The sequence below is a fragment of the Eublepharis macularius genome, chromosome 12, assembly GCF_028583425.1.
Source record: "Eublepharis macularius isolate TG4126 chromosome 12, MPM_Emac_v1.0, whole genome shotgun sequence".
Lineage (NCBI taxonomy): Eukaryota > Metazoa > Chordata > Lepidosauria > Squamata > Eublepharidae > Eublepharis > Eublepharis macularius.
In genome coordinates this window covers 3,100,058-3,106,057 of record NC_072801.1, presented here as the reverse complement: position 1 = coordinate 3,106,057, position 6,000 = coordinate 3,100,058, and positions in this window count along the sequence as shown.

Below are 6,000 nucleotides of genomic sequence, written 5' to 3'. Positions count from 1 at the left end.
AATTAATGAAAAGAGAAATGGAAATTAAATTGAATTATGCTAAACAAAGAACATTTGAATATCCAGATAAGCCAGGGAAATGGTTGGCTTATAAATTGAGAAAGGAGAGAGAAAAAAGAATGATATTGAAAATACATGCGGAGGATAAGGAATTAACAGATATATTGTCGAAGGCTTTCACAGCCGGAGAATGTAGATTTTCCGGGCTGTATGGATGTGGTCTTGGCATTGTAGTTCCTGACGTTTCGCCAGCGGACTGAAAGACAGTGACAAAGAGAATTCTGTCTTTCAGTCCTACACCTCTGAAGATGCCAGTCACAGTGGCTGGCAAAACATCAGGAACTACAATGCCAAGACCATGGCCATACAGCCCAGAAAACCTACAACAACTAATATTAACAGATACTTCAGATATACAAAAGGCATTTTATCAGTATCAGTACTATGCAAATTTGTTGTGACGTATCAATGGAAAAAATAGATGAATATACTAATAAACAGAAGTTACCTAAGATCATAGAACAACAAAGACAAATTATGAATGGACCTATAACAGTAAGAGAAGTGGGAGACACTATAAAAAAGTGCAAGTTGGGGAAAGCACCTGGACCAGATGGACTCCCAAATAGCTATTATAAGTGTTTTGAGGATGAACTTCTCCAGCCTTTACAAAAGACAATGAATTACATTTTAGAGGGAGGAAAAATGCCTGATAAGTGGAAGGAAGCCACCATAACACTTATACCAAAAGATGGACAAGATCAGACACTGATAAGAAATTATAGGCCAATATCATTATTAAACTATGACTATAAGCTATTTGCAATGATCTTGGCTGGAAGACATAAAAGTATCCTACAGGATATTATTCATGAAGACCAAAGTGGATTTTTACCTAAAAGGCACCTGAAGAACAATGTAAGAATAATATTGGACATTCTGGAGTACTTGGAAAAGCATAATGAAAGACAAGCCGCTTCGATTTTCCTACATGTCGAGAAGGCCTTTGATAATTTAAATTGGAAATTTCTGTTTAAGATATTGGTGTCAGACTATGGCATTCCATTTGGCTAGAGTCTGCCTTCCTCCCTTCTGCAAGAAGACAAGGTCTTTTGATTTCAAAAAGGATTTATTTGAAAAGACAGCATTCAGGCCCAGGTGTCCACATTCCAGGACCAAGCACATCCTGGCTGAGCAAAGCTTTGTTAGGAATGAGATACAGAACGAAAGATGTTACACATCAAACCCTCAGAGCCCAGCCTCCCCCCAGAGTCCACACATACTCCTCGGTGGGAATGCTGGCCCAAGGTCGGCTGAGAAGAGAACAGATAACATGCAGCATCCTCTCTCATGGAAACAGCTCCTGACATCCCACGGGCCTAGAGAGAGAGGAAGACTAAGCAACTACAAAAATAAGTATGGCGTTACTTAGGTTACAGTTCATTATTATAACAGACTCTGACACTTGGAAGATATGGATTTTGGAGATAATTTTATAAAATGGACTAAGTCAGTTTATACATCCCAGACAGCATGGATAGTTAGTCATGAATGGAGAGTTAACCAAACCTTGTGGAATATAAAGAGGTACAAGACAAGGCTGCCCATTGCCACCTTTGTTATTTATACTGGTGCTTGAAGTTCTGAACAGGGATATAAGACGAGAGAATTCAAGGTGTAAAGGTGAAAAAGGAGAATTACAAGTTAAAAGCTTTTGCAGATGATTTGGTGTTAGTTTTGGAAGACCCTTTAAAGGGAATTGAAATTTTAATGACAAAATTGAAAGAATTTGGTGTAGTGGCTGGTTTTAAGGTCAATAAGCAGAAGACCAAAATGTTAACTAAAAATATGAAAATACAGGACCAAATGAAACTGGAGAGCAAAACAGATTTAAAATTGAGAAAAAGGTAAACTACTTGGGTATTACTTTGTCAAAAATGAACTGTATGTTATTCTAAAATAATTATATTAAGACTTGGAACAAAATTAAAAGGGATATGTTAAGATGGGATAAGATTCAATTATCATTGTTGGGAAGAATAGCTACAATTAAAATGAATGTCTTACCTAGAAAGTTATTCCTGTTTCGGACAATTCCAGTACTGACAACTGAGGCACCATTTAAGCAATGGCAGAAGGACATATTGAGATTTATATGGCAAGGGGGAAAAAAGGGTTAAATTTAAGGTCCTACAGAATGCAAAGGAAAGAGGAAGTTTGGGTCTACAGATCTGACATTGTATTTTGTGGCTAACTGTTTGGTTTGGATGAAGGAATGGATACTGTTAAAAAATAGAAGATTATTGGAACTTGAAGGGCAGGATTTAAAATTTGGGTGGCATGGGTATTTATGGTATACCAAAGTTAAGACCAATGCAAAGTTTAAGGTGTGCCATTTTGAGAATATGGAACAAATACAAACCTAGGTTCTGTTCAAAAATACCTCTCTGGCTGTCACCACAAGCTCATTTTAGACGGGAAATGGTGAGTCCACCTAAATGATTAACTTATCATGACTTACAGAAATTTTCTCAAGGTCAAGTTAAAATTAAATCAAGAGAAGATTTAGCAGCAGAAGGGCATGCTTGCCAATGGTTTCCCTATATGCAAATTTCAGAGACATTTAAACTAGAGAAAACTCAAAATGACTTTGAGCAATCTAAAACTGAATTTGAAATTGCCCTCTGTACAAATGATGAACATGTTATTTCCAAAATGTATAAACTTTTGCTGAGGTTTGAAATGAAAGAGCAGGTTAAAAAAAAGTATGATAAAATGGGCAAAAAAATTTGGACATGACATATTAATGGAGTAATGGGAAAATATGTGGTCAAGGGGGTTGAAATTTACACTAAGTTCTAGCATCAAAGAAAATATTTACAAAATGATGTATCATTGGTATATGACTTCTGAAAAATTGGCTAGAATGTATAAGGGTGCTTTCAAATGTATGTTGGAAATGTGCTGAACAAGAAGGGACATTTTATCATATGTGGTGGACATGTAAGAAAGCAAAAAGTTTCTGGTTGCAGATACAATCATTGATCAGAAGATTTTGAAGATTAAAATCCAGTTGAAATCAGAGTCTTTTTTGTTGGGGATGATGGACAGCCAGTTGAGAAAAAACTTTGGAACTTTTAAAAAATATTTTATCACAGCACCAAGAGTACCTTATGCACAAAAGTGGAAAACTCCAATATTGCCTACAGTGGAAGAATGGAAGATTTGTATACACTTACCGTGAAACTTCCTTTCTCGGTGGTATGGGAGTGGGTCAGTCTTGACTGACGGGAAGTAGTTCTCTATTTGCAGGGTCAGTCGAATCATATAATCCCCTATGGGAGGGCTCTTCCCTGGCGCGCCAGTTGTTTCTCCAAGCCCTCTGGACTCTGCTGCTCTGCTCCGTCCTCTCACACCTTCCTTCACTCTGTTAATGAAACTTTAACACTAACATAACACTAACTTGCCAAACCCATAACTCAAAACATTAACAGACCTGGGTGGGTTTAGACTGACCCACTCCCATACCACCGAGAAAGGAAGTTTCACGGTAAGTGTATACAAATCTTCCATTCTCCAGTGGTATGGGCGTGGGTCAGTCTTGACTGACGGGATATACATCTAGCAGTACACTCCTAGGGTGGGTAAATTAGTTCACAGAGCGTGCTGGAGCACCCTCCTACCAAACACCGCCTCTGCTGAAGCTAACTTGTCCACCTCATAATGCCTCGTGAAAGTATGCACAGACTTCCACGTAGCTGCCTTACATATCCTCTCCAATGAAGGAAAGGCTCCATATGCTGCTGTGGTAGCTGCCCCTCTCAAAGAGTGAGCCGTTATTCCTTCTGGAGGAGACAGCTGTCTAGCTCTATAGGCTAGCAAAATACAATCCCTAATCCATCTACTCAGGGTGGAAGAAGACACCTTCTCCCCTGACGATCCCTTTCTGAAGGAAACAAACAAATGTTCAGTCTTGCGAAAAGGTGTAGTTCTGCCTAGGTAATAACTCAGCGCCCGTCTCACATCTTAACTTATGCCATTCCTTCTCCTTCATGCTTGGGATTAGCACAGAAGGATGGTAGAACAATATCCTCACCCCTATGGAAAGCTGAATTCACCTTAGGGATGAAAGTAGGATCGGGCCTGAGCACCACTCTGTCATTATGAAAGATACAGAGTTCCTTATTCACTGACAATGCCCTAATCTCCGAGACCCTCCTAGCCGAAGTAACCCCCACTAGGAATAATGTCTTAAGAGTCAACTCAAGATGCCATGGGTTCAAAGGGCTCCCTTGTGAGGGCCTTCAAAACGACATTCAGATTCCAGGTAGGGAACCTATGAACCTGCGGTGGATTAATGAGCATGGTCCCCCTCAAGAACCTTCAGATATGTGGGTGTCTGGTGAGAGACGTTCCCCCTTTTGACCCCCTAACAGCCGCAATGGCCGGTTTGTCTTTTGAGTGTGCTGGTACTAAGTCCTTTACTCAGTCCTTCCTGAAGAAATAATAATATGTCTGTTACTGGTGCGGTCAATGGTTCACAGTTTCTCTTACTGAACCAACTATTAAAGGTCTGCCAAGTCTTATTGTAACTATTGTTTGTGGACCTCTTCCTGAAAGCCAACATAGTAGCTATGACACTGTCTGTATATCCTAATTTAGCGAGCTGTTCACACTCAATCTCCAGGCTGTTAACTTCAGTGATCCCGGGTCTGGATGAAGCATCTTCCCCTGGGACAGTAGGTCTACTTGGTGTGGCAGTCTCCAAGGCTCTGCAATCGATAGCCGTTTCAACTCTTGGAACCACTGTCTCCGGGGCCAAAAGGGAGTGATTACTATTACTTCCGCTCATTGTTGAATTATCTTTTGGAGTACTCTGTCCAGGATCTTCACTGGAGGAAAAGCATAAAGAAGAACTGCCAGCCAGTCTTCGTTTAGTGGGTCCACGCCTAAAGCCCCTTGTTCCCTTCTTCTGGAGAAGAACCTCTGTAACTGGGAATTCTGAGCCATGGAAAAGAGATCCACTTCCGGTTTCCCATACTTCTGACATATCCGACTGAAGACCTTCTGGTTTAGCATCCATTCTGCCTGGTCTACTTGGTTCCTGCTCAACCAGTCTGCAACCGTGTTCTGTACGCCTGCCACATGTACCACCTTGATCAATTGCAGGTTTTGTTCTGCCCACAGCATGATTTCCTCCACTTCCATGTTTAACTTCCTGTACTTGCTTCCTCCCTGTCTATTCACATATGCCTTTGCTGTCGTATTGTCTGTCTGTATTAGTACATGTTGGCCCAACCGCATATCCTGAAGTTTCCAGAGCCCCATCTTGATGGCCCTCAATTCCAGCCAGTTTATGCTGCTTTCTCGTTCCGATAGCAACCACACGCCTTGGACCATGTTGCCCTTTGCGTGTGCTCCCCAACCTGTCAGGCTCGCGTCTGTGGTCATCACAATCCGTTGCGGTTCCCTGAGGGGGAATCCTTCCTGAAACCTGTACGGTGTTGTCCACCAGTTTAGCTCTTCTTTCAGAGACACTGGCATCTTTACAAGGCAATGTTCCTTGTGTGTTATGATCCTCTGAAAGGAACTTTTGCAGTGCAAGTGTATGGAATCTGGACCATGTCAGGGTGTCCTGACATGACACCATCATCCCCAGAAGCTTTGCCAGCTGCATGACCTCCACCTCCTTCTCCCTCTGAACGAAATTCACTAGGGAAATTATCTTGAGTTGTCTCTCTTCCGAGATGAAGGCTTTGTCCTGTGTAGTATCCAGAGTCACTCCCAGGTGTGATATTCTCTGTGTAGGGAAGAGAGTGCTCCTCTTTGTGTTGATCACGAATCCATGATCCCTTAGGCACGATATGGTTGTCTGGATGGCCTCCTCCCCTTGAGTCTGGGAGGGGGCCTTTATCAGAATGTCATCCAGATATAGAAACAGGGAGACCCCCTGCAGTCTGAGAGTAGCTATCAGGGTCACTAACACCTTTGTGAACACCC